Raw genomic sequence first — 17,320 nt, 5'->3', positions numbered from 1 at the left:
CAGCAGCCATAGGACGATGGTAATCAGGCTGGATGGCTGAGTTTATTATATCAGGTCTCTGATGCATGTTCATCCATTGGAGTAAACCAACACCAGGCATTGTAGGATTTTGAGAATTAATAATACCAGTCTCCTCCCCAAACCACAGTGAAGATCTCTTGATGGCACTCTCTATTTCTGATTCTTCACCTAGCATTCCTGGCTGCCGTGGGCGCTTGGTTCTGAAGAAAGGTGGAGGACGAATGAAAAATGGAGTGGCAACAGGCTCAATCTCCCAGATAGAAACTCGATTATGCCTTATACCCAGATGACGACATAGTTGCTTGTTGCCGATTTGCACGCCTTATACCCAGAAGTAGTTGTGATTTTTCATCCCTTATAAAAAGGACAGAGTCACCAGCAAAAAGTCTCTTCGTACTCACAAATACACACCATCCTATTGTTGAAAGATGCCTCTTCGGCTGACCACGATAGATATTTATGAATGTCCATGCATGGTTATGCAAATCTCTGGCCACAAGTTCTTGAGCTGGTGGTTGCATCGTATAATCTAGTGGTGGAAATATTTTCTCTGCGGCACGGCGAGGTACAGAGAAGCCGCCATGGGTACTTGTATCACTTGCTGTCAATGTCTTGCAGAAGAACTCTATAGGCTGCTTACTTTGCTGCAGACCAAGATCAGAGGCCAACAGTGCCTCCTTATCACGTGTATTGACAGGTTGAAGAGCCATCTGTGCATAAACCTCATCAGTCTCCACATATGCAATGTAACATTGTGAAGCTGACAAATCAACTTGGAGGGGAGACTAGGGTAATTTGGAGTATGTCCATCTGTTTCCTTCTGCATTGAAGCTGCTACCGGTTCACTGTGGCCTTGTGGAAGATATACCACCAGGCAACCCACTGGTGGCAATGAAACAAGAGGTCCCGCGCAGGCATGCCAAAGTTCTGAATTAATGCTCCTCCTTTCTCCTTGTTTTGAGCTTGAGTTTTCCTAAAAACCCCGTGGTTTCTTTCTGCAGGCTGTTTTCTGCCTTTCCTGTAGACGACATCCTGTAGAAACGCCTGTGGGATGTCTCCGCGCCTCTGAACGATCTGATACACGGGATAATTTTGAAAACAGGTAGAAAAACTTATTGGAGGATGATAGGTTAACCGGTTGTGAAAACTTCAGTTGAGGACGTGGAAAGTGCAGATGAACAACAGTTCATAAGTTCCAACCAAGCCGTCTTTGTGATGAGGTGGCAAAAACATGTGCACTAGATTTTTCAAACTACAGTGATACATGTCTTCTTCTCTCTGTTAATTATTTGGCGCCCTGTGCATGAGAGTTCAGCAGATCTGCCACTAACTGTGTTTTCTTCCACGTGAATGACTGATCATGCTGCGTGATTTTCTCAAGAACTAGATGTCAAGTGATCCTTCCTATATTCGTGGCTTAATTCCATCACTCCATTCGTTCATGCTGTTCTTGAATTAGATTCATGCAATAGAGGAATAGGTTTTGTCACGTACCTGAAGCCAAACGGCTGCTTGTGAAGCGTCTTGCTGCTGCATGCCCTGATTCTTCTGCTGCATGCTTGGTTTTTCTGATTGCATGTGGCTTGGCTGCTAATCTTTGATTGTTTTCTCCTTGTGCAGGTGTCCTCTGGCTGGATGCATGCAACAAGAGTTCATTTCCACATTCAGATCTGCATCCTGAAACTACTGCCATTGAATTTTCACAGGACCAGAACTTCTTTTTGCCATTTCTCCCAAACGGAAAATTGGATTGAGCTGAAACTTGGTGGGCATGTTCCTACCATCATGATGCATCTCCCATAGAAAATTCGTGATCAATGGATGCACGGATTTCGAGGAAATTGGAAAATGGCTGAAGATTTCAGAGGTCGATTTCTTGGAAACCGTGCATCAGAATCGGCTGAAACTACTTGGGTAGGCTACTATCACCCATGTGCATCTCCCCATGAAACAGGTTTTGAAACAGATGCACGGTTGTGGAGAAAATGCAAAAATGGCTGATGGTGATGGAGGCTGATTTCTTAGAAACCGTGCACCGGAATTGCATGAAACTGCTCAGGCATGTTGTCATCAACCTTGTACAATTCCCCATAAAACGGTTTGTCAAAAGGATGCATGGTTTTCAAGTTATGGCAAAAACAAATTTGGTTCTATGGATTTTTGCTTCAAGGCACTTTGCATTTTGGTTGCATGGTATGACAAAATGAATTTTGGCTGTGATGCAGGTATGGAGATGATGGAGGAGGAGTTGGAAGATTGCATGAGGGCTTCTGAACCCTTGAGGAAGCTACCATGCTTGCCAAACCACTTTTTGAAATGCATGCCTAGTTTCCCACAATTTCTACAGGAAGTTCCTGTAGAAGCACAATGAGAAGCACAAGGAGGTGGAAAAATGATGGATGAAGGCAAGGGATGGACACACAAGTGCTTGTAGGACTAATCAACAGATTCCCACCATCAGATTCACTTTTGAAATTGGATTTGGCTTGTCCAAAGGTTCTACAGGATGTTTCCTGTAGAAATACAGAGCTTCCTGTAGAAGGCACAAGAAATTCCTTTGACCTTGATTTGAGTGCTCCTCCTGTCATGAAACGTCCTTCTTACAACCTGCAATGTCATTGCTGCAACATGAAATTATTCAATGGAGATTAGCTTTATTTTTCTTTTTCTTTTTCTCTTTTTTTTTTGAAAAACAACTAGGGCGCCTCATGGAGGTTTTCACCCTAATTGCCTGCCTTGGGCGCCTCCAAGGGAGGTTTTCACCCAAAGATCTTATTCTCTTTTATATTTTTTTTTCCAACCCATTGACCGCCTCATGGAGGTTTTCAATCAATGAGCCAATCTAAGGCGCCTCCGAGGAGGTTTTCACCTTAGATTTCTATTTTCCTCTTTTTTCATTTTTTTTCTTTTTCTTTTTTCTCTTTTTTTTTCATTTTTTCTACCCTACCCTACTTGAAAAACAAAATCATTTTCAAGTATAAGAATACTTCCAATGGAGCCATGTGCACATCGAGATTAGAGACAAGATGATGTAAAGGCTCGGAATGCATGCTTTGACAACTATCCAGATCTCAGAGACAAAATGATCTGACTTTGAAAGTACAAAACATAGCTGAGGAAGAAAGTACTGCTGCAACTTAGTGACCTTCTGAAACCATATCTCAATATAGCTTTGATATCCTTGGTTCTTTTGCTGATCTGGATCATTCTTCATGTCACCTTCTATCATGATTTTCTCATCTTCCTCTTTTTGCTGATCTCTCTCTTGAGTACATGGAGGATTTGATGGTAACCATGAAGGAACTCTCTCGATCTCTGATTCTGATCTCTTCTCTTCATCAAGTGCAATCAATGGTTCTTTGATCTCCTCTTTTGAATCTTCTTTTGCTGGATGTGATCCTTCAATGCTTCCAAGATGATCTCTTTTTTGCAATGCTTTTCCTGAGCTATGGTGAAGATCATTGAGCTCAAAAGGAGTCATTTGCACATGTTGTGCCTCAGCCCTGCAATTAGGTTGAGCTACTCCATTGTATGGCTTTTGAAATGGTACGGGTAGATGAGTGGAGGTGTGAGTTTGAGATGGAGATGGATGGCATTGTGGTTGGGTAGGCATTTGGGGTTGCCTTGGTGGAGGAGGAGGCGATGGTTGTGGATGAGCAGGTAGTGGAGGAAAATGAGTGGGATGAGAGTTGTACTGGGGTCTCCACTCCTGATAAGGTGCATTCCACTGAGGCTGTGGCTGAGCATAAGAGTGAAATGAATGAGAAACTGGTTGGGAATAATATGGATCTGTGAAGGAACAAGGAGAATATGACCAAGGAGGAGGTGTAGACCAGGAAGGATGAGCAGGGGGATCCCAAGAAGGCATGAAAGTGGCTTGATAAGGGTCATGATAGGTCTCGGGTATCCCTTGCAGCTCCTGCTAGTAAGATCTAGGTCCAGGTGGCCTCCTTTGGTTCATATAATAGAGTGATTCAGTGGCTCCCTTGGCTCTTTGATATGTAGCTTTGATTCTGGGCAAGGAAGGGCACTGATCTGTAGGATGGTATTCTTCACATACAAAACATACTTCTAGGGAGTGCATTGGACATTCGTTCCTAGGATGCTTTTTAAGGCACCTAGGACAAAAAATGACCAAAGCCCTCTTGGCTTCTTCTTGCTTCTTTTGGATCCGCAAGGTATCCAGTTGCATGGCAAGAAACTACCTCATGTCACTTTTGAAATCTTCGATCTGATTTGCAAATTCATCTTTGGATAAGGGACTGCTCCCAACATTTCTGCTTGTAGCCATTTGCTCCAAAGGAATGTTTTCTTCTTCTTCTCCCCTAGAGGTTCTTCAGATATGTCTTGATGTCCACCCTGGGGTTCTTCAATCACAGCCATCGAAGAAGAGAGAATCTTGGCTGTGTGAAGCAGTGGGGGTGTTGTGCAATCATTTTTCTAACTTACCTCTACTCCTACAAGGCATGAAATAGATTGAACTGCAACTAACTATCTTGCGAAATTGAAATGAAAGCAGGAAAGGACTAATCTATTTTGCTCAAACGAAATTGCAAGAATGAAATGCTAGTCTACGCTTGCGGAATTGAAATGCTAATCTACGCTTGCAGAATTGAAATGCGGAATTGAAAGGCTATTCTAGGAAAGCAGGAAATGCTAATCTATGAAAGCAGGAAATGCTGATCTATGAAAGAAAGAAATGCTAATCTATAAAAGCAAGAAATGCTAATCTACTTTTGCATAAATGAAATTGCATAATGGAAATGAAATAAACTACTTAGCAGAAGGTTGTAGTAGAAAATAGAAGAATAGCAACAATCACCAATACTCTGCCGCTTCCCCGGCAACGGCGCCAAAACGATGGTGAGCTCCAGTATTGTAGCAATAATGCTACAACTCCTGGGGCTTCCTGTCTCTCATTTTATCAACCCGGTAGTTTGTACAAACTTGGAAGCGACGGTGCTATATGCACAAGTACTAGCTCTTGTCGCAGCTGTCACTTGGTCAGCTAGCACAAGTCCGCTAGGGCTCAAGCCAACTTCTATAGGCTCTCAGAAGAAGCTTGCTAATTGATGGACGAAAGCTAATCTCAAAGGAAAGCTACTTTACTTGACAAAAATGAACTGAAAGCAAATCAAAGCATGTAAACCTAGGAAACCCTAATTTGACTAGTCTAACCTCTACAATGCAAAGAATGTAAATGCAACTTCTACCAATGCTGTCATTACCTCTAATAAGTGAAAATGCATGGATCTAAGCTACTTGCATTGTAAAAGACATGTTTTTGTATTTTTCCTTTAAGTGTGTGGGATGATTGTGATTTTGTGCTAACTAGGGTTTGGTTGTGCAGATGGGATGGAGAAGGAAGGAAAGCGTGGGAAAGGTTGGGGAGGCTAGGAGAGGTCCCTAGGGATCCTTAGCATCCATCCACAGAGGTTCCTCACGTTCAGAAGCTCAGCAACCGAGTGAGTGGCCTCCTACAGGATGTCTGCAGGGGATCCTACAGGATACTTTGGTTTCTACAGGATGTCTACAAACTGCTACAGGATGACCTACCGTGAGTGTTTGAAGTGATGGAGGAATGATGGAATGGTAGGGGGAGATGTGTAAGGTAGGAATAAGGCTGGTGATGGTTCAGAAGTGGAGGAATAGGATGGGGAGTGAGTGTAGGGAGTGGGTTGGAAGATAGAGGGCTATGTCAACGAAAGGGCTAAAGAGTGAAGCTACGTGAGGAGTGAAAGACTTTGGGAGAGAACAGAGTGGAGCAGAGGTCAAAGATGTGTTTGCATGCGTGATCAAGATGGAGGAGAAGGTAATGGAACGAGGGAAAGCAGTGTAAATGAGACAAACGCTTGTGACTGTCACCAAACCGAAAATGCATTAACCTAGACTACCTGTGCTTATGAATTAAATGAACAACAATCCAAAACGTGAAGAAGAAGGTGCATGAAGCTGTGGTAAAGGAGTGTCGTGCAGGTGTGAATTACATGGAAGCATCTAACATAACCGTGACTGTGTTGCAGCAATCATCAAGTGGAGAAATGCGTATTTTTGGTGGTTAGTTATGGACTGCACCTCAATACCAAATGAGATGGCAGTGAGCCTTAACAACCTTTTTGCTGGAGCTCCAATAGATTATATCTATCCTCTGCTAACCTAAGCAACTGAAAACCAATTCACCATAAGCAAATCCTATCTAAACTCATGAAAAAGACTAAATTAACAACCTGTAATTCAAATTGCATGTGAAAGTAAAAACTCAAAGTGCTGAAACAAAATGCTAACAATACTACAAAACACCGAGGAGATCTATTGCTATCTTAGAAACTCAAAATTAGATCAAAATCTGCTGCCTTTATTCATAATCAAAAGTCTGATATCATGCCAAAACTGGCTTACAAAGAAAAGACTAATTGGCTAACCGAAATGACTAACTAGCTAATCCCAAGAATGACTAACTACTAGCTACCAAATGACTACTAACTAGCTAACCAAAATGAGGCCCCAAGCCTTCTTATTTATACAATTTGAGGACCCAACAGCCCTCCTAAAAGTTAGGGACTTGGCTGCCCAAGACTTGTAGTTAACAGCAGTCCAACTTGACTTGCTTAGCTGCCCTTGAGCTGATTGATTCGGTGGCCCTTGAACTCCGAGCTGATGGTGGAGAATTCGAGGTAAGGGCCCATAAATGAGGGGGATACCTTCCTACAAATCCTCTAGCTTGTTCTCCCACGAATTTGGCTGCCAAGTGCACATTAAGACCTTCCATTTTGTCTCCAAGTTGACCAACAAGGCTACACAAAGCACCCATTAGACTTGTTGGCATAATGACTAACCAAATTCACTCTATTAACATAAAAATAATCAAAAACATGCAATAAACAAATGAGAATGGTGGACTAAGCCAAATGAGGAGGTTGAATGAGCCCAAATAATTGTGCATTTTTGGGGCTCATCACCTACAATCTTCTTTCTTTCAGGTACCACCTTTCATACATTTTCAGACTGGATATTCCTGAAGCACAACATTACAATCTGAAGACCACAATTCATTCAACTTTCACAACAGATCATTGAAGCACAAAACAACCAATACTAGCATCATCAATCTTTGAATCACTGAACCCCTGAAACCCTGTCAATCACCAATTACCAGAACACAGAGCAGACTACAGAACTCTGCAATAACAGTCAGACCCAACTGCAAACCCAAAAATCAAGTTTCAAAAGATATACGGTACTTCAATGAGAGCAACCCGCGTATACACGCACTTTTAACGAAGACAACCTGCGTACAGATCTAAAAATAAATTCTCTCAACTTGCAGCTGTACCAGACATCAGTTAGACCCAGAACCTAACATTGCGTCAGTATGCAGATCTAGAAATATGCATCATAATAGTGCATTTCAAATCATTAGATCCCGATCTATCCTTAGATCTAGTCTTCCATCAACCGAAGTGATCTCTCCTTAGCTTAGATCAAGCAACCCAGAACCTGCATACCAGATCTCTTTCTTTTTCAGATATTCAAGCCTTTTCAAAAGTTGTACTTGCCTAATGATCTTCTTCTCCTTATATAGCCTTAGGCCTTGCTCAATAGCAAGGGCCAAAACCATAGAGATCCAATACCATCAACTTAAAAACTAGGGATCAACACGTCTGTCGAGATACTTTGGTCCAAAGACATAGGCTCAAGTACCGAGGACTAACTACCACGGACCAAAAGGAAGCTTCCCGACATATACGCCCTTTTCTGTTCATGCATCTGCGTGTATACGCGCCTTCGTATATAGCTCTCCTGCGTATACGCGACTTAGTATGCAGATCACCAGCGTGTATATGCAACTTGGACTTAATTAACCTGCGTATATGAGATTTCTCTTCATTCTGTAGTCTGAACGGAGATTTGTCATCAAAGAAAGTTGCCATCAAGGACAACACCTATATCATAACACCACACCTGTGCCAAAATGCCAACAATCTCCCCCTTTGGACTTGACGGCAACCTTCAGATCCTTAGAATCATTCTCCCCCTTTGTCATCAAGGGCAAAGGGCTGTGCTCCCCCTGAGGACATGCTGATACCTCTGCTTGGCTGTGCTGAATCATGCTCCCCCTGACTGTAGGCCAGATCTGCAAAAGATGTTCTTCAACAAGAACCAAGACTTATACACCATAAGGGACCTTCCTATCACCAAAAGACTCAATACATACATCCATACTCCCTACCAAGAGGGGACACATCAGAAACAACCAATTATATTACATCATTCATCCCAGGCATAGTGGGGAAACCAAGATAGGCCGTTACATGACCTTGACACCATAAAAGAGATATCACAAAAGAGATACATGACATAGAGACAACAGATCTAGACCAAGACTTATGAAAGTCACCGGCAGCATCTGATAAACATCTTTTAGATCAGCAACCAGAATTTCTTTCTGAGCTCCTTCTCCTGAAACCAACAACCAAAACATCTAAATGCCAACAATGCTTTATGAGACTTTTAAGCTGCTCCCCCTGAACCTGTGCCTGCTGCACCCCCTGAAACTGTGCCTGAAGAATTCTGACATACCCATCTCAGACCTTTTCAAACCAGAGTTTGCCCTTGCTGTTCAGAACTCCATATACGTGATTTCTCCTGCATAAACCAGCGTATGTACGCGGATATACTTTCTGCAACAAGCGTACAACATACACGCGAATTACCCCGCATAAATCGGCGTATATACGCGGATATCCCTTACGTAACTTGCATATACCAACTTTTCTGTAGAACAGACAAGCTTTAACAGCAGGATGAAGCATCAACTACTCCCAGCTTTTGTCTGAGATATTCAAAAGTTTCCCTGGGCAGTGGTTTTGTGAGAATATCAGCAACTTGTTCCTTAGAAGGAACATACTCCAACTTGAACTTCTGCTCAAGCACTTGTTCCCGAAGAAAATGGTACTTGATTGGTATGTGCTTGGTCTTTGAGTGCATGACTGGATTCTTTGAAATACTGATTGCACTTATATTATCACATAAGATAGAGACTGGTGGAGTGCAAGTGATTTGAAAGTCCTGCAAGGTCTGCATCATCCAAAGAAGTTGTGTGCAACAAGATGCCGCAGCCACATATTCTGCTTCAGCTGTAGATAAGGCAATCGAACTCTGTTTCTTGCTGAACCAAGATACTAATCTGGAACCCATGAAGAAAGCACCACCACTTGTGCTTTTCCTATCATCCACACTTCCAGCCCAATCTGCATCTGTGTAAGCATGTAGAGTGAGATCTGTATTTCTAGGATACCATAAGCCATAGTTTTGGGTCCCTTGAAGATACTTGAAGATTCTTTTAACTGCCTGAAGATGAGTTTCCTTTGGGTTGGCTTGAAATCTTCCAACAATTCCTACTGCATGTGTAATATCTGGTCGGGTACCTGTCAAATAAAGCAAACTCCCAATCATGGATCTATAAGTGGGTTGGTGAACTGCTGCTGATTCATCATTTGCACTGAGGCTGCATCCTGTAACCATGGGTGTACATACTGGCTTTGACTCTTCCATGCCATACTTCTTCAAGATCTGCTTGAGGTATTTGGTTTGAGACAAGAAGATACCTCCTTCATTTTGTTGGATTTGCAATCCAAGAAAATATGTCAATTCTCCAAGTAGTGACATTTCGAATTCTTTCTGCATAACCAAGGCAAAGTTTTGACTCATAGTCTCTTCATTGCTGCCAAAGATAATATCATCTACATAAACAACAAGAATTAGCAATTTGTTATTTTCAACTTTTATATAGAGATTGCTATCTGCTGATCCTTTTGAAAAGCCTTGTTGGTGAAGATATTTGTCCAACCGATAGTACCAAGCCCTTGGAGCTTGTTTGAGTCCATAGAGAGACTTTTTCAATCTGCATACAAGGTTTGGATCATTCCCAAGAATGAAACCATCTGGCTGCTCAATATATACTTCTTCTTCTAAGTCTCCATTCAGAAAGGCTGATTTTACGTCCATTTGAAATACCTTGAAGTTTTGAAAGCTTGAGAGAGCAAGGAACATTCGGATGGCCTCAAGTCTTGCCACAGGAGCAAAGGTCTCTTCAAAATCTATTCCTTCTTGCTGCGCATACCCTTTACAAACAAGTCTGGCCTTGTTTCTAATTACTACTCCATTTTCATTCAATTTATTCTTGAAGACCCATTTTGTTGCTATTACATTCTTATCTTTTGGTCTAGGAACTAATTCCCAAGTATTGTTCTTTTCGATCTGCTCAAGTTCTTCATCCATTGCTTTGACCCAACATTCATCTTTGCATGCCTCTTTCACATTTTTTGGTTCAGTGGAGGAGAGTAATGCCAAATAGCTTGAAGCTTCTGCAAGTGTCCTTCTTGTTTGTACTCCTGCTTCTTTCTGCCCCACAATCTGAGATTCTGGATGATTCTTTTGAACATATCTGGATGGAGTCTTCTCTTCTATTCTTGTCTGCTCCTCTGGTTCTTCTTGAGGTTCTTCTTCTTCATCATTCCGCCTTTGAGGGTAGCCTTCATCTTCTTCAATGTCTTCATGATGAACTTGCCTAGGAATATATCCCTTCTCATCAACCACTACATCAATGCTGTCAACAATTCTGCCAAGTCTTTTATTGTAGCACTTGTATGCTTTGCTATGTGGAGAATAACCAAGAAGAATGCCCTCATCTGCTCTTGGTTCAAGTTTGCCAAGTTGCTCATCAGTATTCTTAATATAACATTTGCTCCCAAAGATTTTGAAGTGCTTCACCGAAGGAGTCTCACCACTCCAGAGCTCATGAGGTGTTTGAGTGCTGTTTACTCGGACATTTGTTTTGTTAAGAATAATAACCGCAGCATGTGCAGCTTCACCCCAGAAGGTTGCGGGAGTACCTGATTCATCAAGCATAGCACGAGCCATTTGTTGGATTGTTCTGTTCATTCTTTCCACAACCCCATTTTGCTGAGGAGTTCTAGCTGTAGAGAATTCTCTTCTTATCCCATGTTCTTCACAGAAATCGAAAAATTCGTTTGAGGTAAACTCCCCACCTCTGTCAGATCTGAGGCACTTGATTTTGTGTCCTGATTCATTTTCAACCAAGGCTTTGAAGGATTTGAATTTTTCGAATGCTTCATCTTTGTGCTTCATGAGCCCTAACCAAACAAATCTGGAGAAATCATCAATGAATAATATCAGATATTCTTCTCCTCGAGGTGTCCTCTTCCTAAATGGACCACATACATCTGTATGGACTAGCTCGAGAGGCATGCTAGCTGATCCTTCCTTCTCTAGAAAGTTAGTTCTGGTTTGCTTTCCAAACTTACAAATTTTGCATATGGTATTGTCTAGAATTTTGATATCTGGAAGACCACGAACTGCCTGATATTTGCATGCTTTCCTTATTTGTGAAAAGCTTAGATGCCCCAACCTCCGATGCCATAGCCAATGTTCATCATCCTTGCTTAAGTAGCATTGTTGTCTTTCCTCAAAGATATATAGATTATTTGGAGTCCTTCTTCCTTTGATCACTGTTTTACCTGTATCAAGATCGTGAACACAACATCCATTTGATCTAAATATTACCTCGGTTCCATGATCGCACATCTGACTGACACTCAGAAGATTATGCTTCAATCCATCAACATATAAAACATTTCCTGCTTTGACCTTCTCTTTCAACGGAGCAACACCTTTTCCTTTTATGGCTGCAGAGATATCGTTCCCAAAAGAAACTTTCTTCCCCTTTTCTAATGCGGTATATGACTCAAGCTTTTCTTTGTCCCCTGTCATATTCTTCGAACATCTGCTGCCAATTTACCATAGACTTTCTTGACCTTCTGCATAAAAGGCTATCCCACATCTTTCTGGTTGTGATTCTTTTATTCTCCATGTTCTAACATTTGAGGTTTGTTCCTTCTGAGTTGTCTTCCAGAACCTGCTCCTGCATTCAGAGTCTTCATGACCAAAGTTATTACAAATAGAGCATTCAACTTCATTTTCAAGAACCGAAAAATTGTTATAAGTCCTTTTCATGGTTCCAGTCATTCTCCCTTGCTTTTGAGCTTCTCTAGTCATGATTGTTTTGTAGGCAACACATTGAGCTGCTTTGTGACCAAAGTTATGGCAAGAAAAGCATTGGCCATTAAAGAAACTTCTGCGATAATCAGATCTATCATCCAACCGATTGTAGCTTCTATTCATTCTTGGAGCAAATTGGGAAGATTTTACCTGTGGCTGATTGTAGCTTCTGTTTTTCCTTAAGGCAGTTTGTCCCCGAATTTCTTGATGGTCTTTATTTGTTCTTGAGATAAACTGTCCCTGATTCACCTGATGACTTTTATTTGGCCTTTGCTCGCTTCTCCTTGCTGCATCAAGATAACTTTTAGAGGTAGAGGCTTGAGATGTTTCTCCATTATATCCAAGACCTGTCTTGATCAGAGGAGATCGCTGCACATTGATAATCTCATCCAAGGTTTCAGATCCTTTAACTAACTTAAGATTAATTGCTTTGGTTTTCTCAATCTCCTTTCTAAGACAAACAATCTCATATTCCAATTTTTCAAGATATTTTTCCTTTTCAGCTAGTTGACATTGTAGAGAATCAATAATAGCACTCTTCTCTTCTAAACAAACTTTGAGATCTTTCATTTCTTCATAAAAGCCTTCTACATCTATAGCATCCATGTAGTCATCATCTTCAAAAGCCATTAAAAGTTTATATCTATTACCTTGTTCATCTTCATCACTATTTGAAAGTCCATCACTATCTTCATGAGTGTAATAGCTTTTCTTCTTTTCATATTGTTTCTTGTTCCATTTAACAGGTTCCTTTCCCTTGTCATTCTTATCTTTGTGAGGACATTTGGCAGCATAATGACCTACTCTTCCACAAGCAAAGCATTTAAAAGGTAACTTACCTCTGAACCTTCCAGAACCCCTTTGAAGATTTCTAACAAAATTTGATTCCTCTTCTTCATCTTCTGGCAGGTGACTTGCTTCATAGTAATCTTCTTTGCCTGAAGCCTTGAAGGCAGCTTCTCTTCTGTCTGATGGACCTCCCTTTCTCATTTCATAAGCGGTTAGAATTCCATGAAGCTGAGACATAGTAAGAATTTGCAAATTTTCCTTTTCTTCTATGGCAGACACTTTAGATTCAAACTTGGGGGACAAAGATCTTAGAACCTTTTCAACCACAATAGCCTCTTTTATTTCTTCACCCAAGTTTTGCATGCAATTGACAATCTCATCTACCCTAAGGAAGTAGTTAGCCACACTTTCATCATTATACATTCTGAGAGTCTCATACTTAATCCTGAGAGTTTGAAGTTTAGCACGCTTTACCTGATCGTCTCCTTCATAGCTCGTGACCATTTTATCCCATATTTCTTTTGCAGATTTATAGTGCATTACCTTCATGAATTCTGATTGAGAGATGCATCCCAATAGAGTATTGACTGCTTTCGCATTTGTTTCATATTTCTTTTTCTCGGCTGCATCTGTAGGAGTAGCTGAAGGAAAAGTGTAGCCTGTCTCTACGATGTTCCAAACTTCTGTACCAAGTGATTGAAGATAGGCAGTAACTCTTACCTTCCAATAATTGAAGTTTGTCCCATCAAAAACCGGTGGCCTGATTGATGCTTCTTTCTCGTAGTTGCTCATGATGAACGATCTACCTTCAAGCGGTCAAGCTTCTCTGAAGGACCTGCTCTGATACCAATTGTTGGAAATAATACTGAGAGGGGGGGTGAATCAGTATTATCAGAACTATAAAACTTTTTCAATGCTCAGAAACATATACGCTACTTTCATTAAGTGAACCAGCGTGTACACGCAACTGTGTCTAAAGAAAACAACGTATAACCAGAAATCTTATAATTCAGTTAGTTTATCTTCAGTTAAGTGCATAAGGACATTATTCACCATATTAAGAGTAAACAGATGCAGTAGAACAGATCATACAAAAGCCACACACATGAACACCATGATATAAGGTGGAAACCCAATGTGGGTGAAAACCACCTGCTGCAAGTCGTCTCTATCTTTCTTTAATATGAAACTTCAGTTTACAATCTTTTTGTACTGGTGTAGCCTTATACCAGTACGCAGGCTACAACCTGCAGAAGGCTACAACCTTCTCTCGTTCTCCAAACTTCCTTGGAAGGGAGCTCCAACCCCCTTTGCTCTTGTACTAGCCAAGATACTAGTACGTAGGTGCTGGCCTACAATCTTCTTTCTTTCAGGTACCACCTTTCATACATTTTCAGACTGGATATTCCTGAAGCACAACATTACAATCTGAAGACCACAATTCATTCAACTTTCACAACAGATCATTGAAGCACAAAACAACCAATACTAGCATCATCAATCTTTGAATCACTGAACCACTGAAACCCTGTTAATCACCAGTTACCAGAACACAGAGCAGACTACAGAACTCTGCAATAATAGTCAGACCCAACTACAAACCCAAAAACCAAGTTTCAAATGATATACGCTACTTCAATGAGAGCAACTCGCGTATACACACGCTTTTACCGAAGACAACCTGCGTACAGATCTAAAAATAAATTCTCTCAACTTGCAGCTGTACCAGACATCAGTTAGACCCAGAACATAACATTGCGTCAGTATGCAGATCTAGAAATACGCATCATAATAGTGCATTTCAAATCATTAGATCCCGATCTATCCTTAGATCTAGTCTTCCATCAACCGAAGTGATCTCTCCTTAGCTTAGATCAAGCAACCCAGAACCTACATACCAGATCTCTTTCTTTTTCAGATATTCAAGCCTTTTCAAAAGTTGTACTTGCCTAATGATCTTCTTCTCCTTATATAGCCTTAGGCCTTGCTCAATACCAAGGGCCAAAACCATAGAGATCCAATACCATCAACTTAAAAACTAGGGATCAACACGTCTGTCGAGATACTTTGGTCCAAAGACATAGGCTCAAGTACCAAGGACTAACTACCACGGACCAAAAGGAAGCTTCCCGACATATACGCCCTTTTCTATTCATGCATCTGCGTGTATACGCGCCTTCGTATATAGCTCTCCTGCGTATACGCGACTTAGTATGCAGATCACCAGCGTGTATACGCAACTTGGACTTAATTAACCTGCGTATATGAGATTTCTCTTCATTCGGTAGTCTGAACGGAGATCTGTCATCAAAGAAAGTTGCCATCAAGGACAACACCTGTATCATAACACCACACCTGTGCCAAAATGCCAACATTTAGGCTAACCGAAAGCATTGTTCAGACCACTTTATATATAGAATCGGGTGAGTGTTCATATAGTTCCGATATACCAAAGAAAATGAGACATATGTTCGTAATGTACAAATGAGTATGCATTGAATAATTAAGTATGCAGCTCTAGAGTTGTTTAGTATTTAATTTATTCGTCTATCGACTCTCAATCATTACATATTTACTCCATATCACAATCATTCAGATTAAAGTGAAATTGAAAGATAGGAATAAGTCTTGTATTTCTGGAATACGAGGTCACAAGTTCCCATCAGATCTAAACCAATTTGGGAAGGCCAAGAGATTAATATTACACAATCAAAACTAGTAGAGGAAAAATGTCACAAAACAAAGCATTTGGAATTCGAACAACTTTGATAGATAGCAATCGCATACCCTATGTGCCATCATGCAATTAAGAAATAGACATATCAGTGTTTAGCAAAAGGTTCATATCATGAAGGTGTGAAATTAAGATCAAGTAATAGAGTCTCAAGAAAAAAAAATGTCTACCAGCATAATCAACACAATTCGTGGAAGGAAATATACACTAATTTGAAATAAATGACATGTAATCAATAAATAATTTGCTATAAAAATTCATTATGTTCACAAAATCAATCTTCCCCAGCATTATGTTCAAAGCATGAGATAGATCAAAAAATACTGATAAGAAAAACGTTTTGAAAAGAAAATCTCCTGATCTAGTCATACGCACACCGTTTGCATAGTAAATGATAGATTAAATGCACTCACTCAGCAAACCACAATTTTACCCTAATATTAAACAACTTAGAGTGATGTCAAGCTAGATTGGCGGACAACCCATCTAGCTCGCACCTTCTGTCAACGATATGGTTCACACAGAGATTATAAACATGAAATGTTCAACAAAGTTAAACATAACCTGACATTAAGTGGTTTGATTAATATTGAAGGTGCAGTCTTTACATGGTGTAGGAAAATATCAAACTCTAGAAAACAGAGGGAGCGTTCCACATATTGACTATCCTCACGTAATGTTACATTGGGACCATCTCCTCTCCCCCACGCTCAAGACCATATTTCAGTTTATATAGATCTTTAGATTACAAATCGGTCTATTAACAAGTCAATCGAATACAGAAGGAACAAATTACAAATTTTAACAGTTTTCCATGGATAAAAGTTAGATCTAGTTCCAGTGCAACTAAATTTCAAATAGAGGAGCTGAATCTGGTACATGAGGGACTGTTTTGGTAAATGGATCCTCTTTTATCGGTCTACGATTGGTGGTCAAAACTAAGTGCGATGTTGGCCAACAAGCGTTTCCCAAAATATCCTCAAACTGATATTCAAACTGCGAGGTAAGTAATTTCTTCCAAATTTGAATAATTGCACATTCTTTGACTCTGGTGCAGGAATGTGAGTGTAGGAAATTGATGTGTGGTACAGGAACCAGGAAGTTTTATAATAAACTGGTGCAGGAATCCTCATGAGTGTAGGAATCCCAATTGGTACAGGAATCTGATGCATAGTATAAGGAGGTGAGTGCAAGATCAAGGCCTGTTGGCATATGTATAAAAAGGTAATAAACTAATTTTAAACCTGCAAACACACGAAATATTATTAATGATTATTTTAATGTTTAAATCTCGTTAAAACAAGGGAATTCTGGAAAATAGTAAATACTTACTTTATTGTCTCTAATAATGCACAAAACCACGACAATAACCATTCAAAATAAACAAAAGAATGAGGGATTTCCAAGTAAAAGGTGATATAAAGCAAGACAAGAAAGAGGCCTGACAGGGGTAGAGTGCATAAGAGTACACCACAAAATTTAGGAATATGGAAATAATGTTGGGAATCTCTCCCAAGAACTTATATGTATTCCTCAAGTATCTAAGGGTTCTACACATTTGCGAAAGAAAGTGATGATTTTCAAACCAAGAATGGTGGACGAGGTTCATGTGAAGGCAAAATATGTGGAAAGCATAAACCAAAAGAAATGACAATCAAGTGGTTCAAAGTAGAAGGAACATTTTGAAGATTCAAA

General features: G+C 40.4%; 1 pseudogene; it reads right to left on the bottom strand.

The window, feature by feature from the left end:
* Positions 1–290: 290 nt before the first annotated feature.
* The window catches only part of LOC149195852 (auxin response factor 19 pseudogene), a 55,976-nt pseudogene continuing 38,946 nt past the window's right edge, over positions 291–17,320 (bottom strand).

Source organism: Pinus tabuliformis, chromosome 2_2 (genome assembly GCF_031772625.1).
Source record: "Pinus tabuliformis cultivar Carrire ecotype Pingquan chromosome 2_2, CPIR1, whole genome shotgun sequence".
NCBI classification, from domain to species: domain Eukaryota; kingdom Viridiplantae; phylum Streptophyta; class Pinopsida; order Pinales; family Pinaceae; genus Pinus; species Pinus tabuliformis.
The sequence above is the reverse complement of the archived record's forward strand: the minus strand, read 5'-3'. Positions and strand labels throughout refer to the sequence as shown.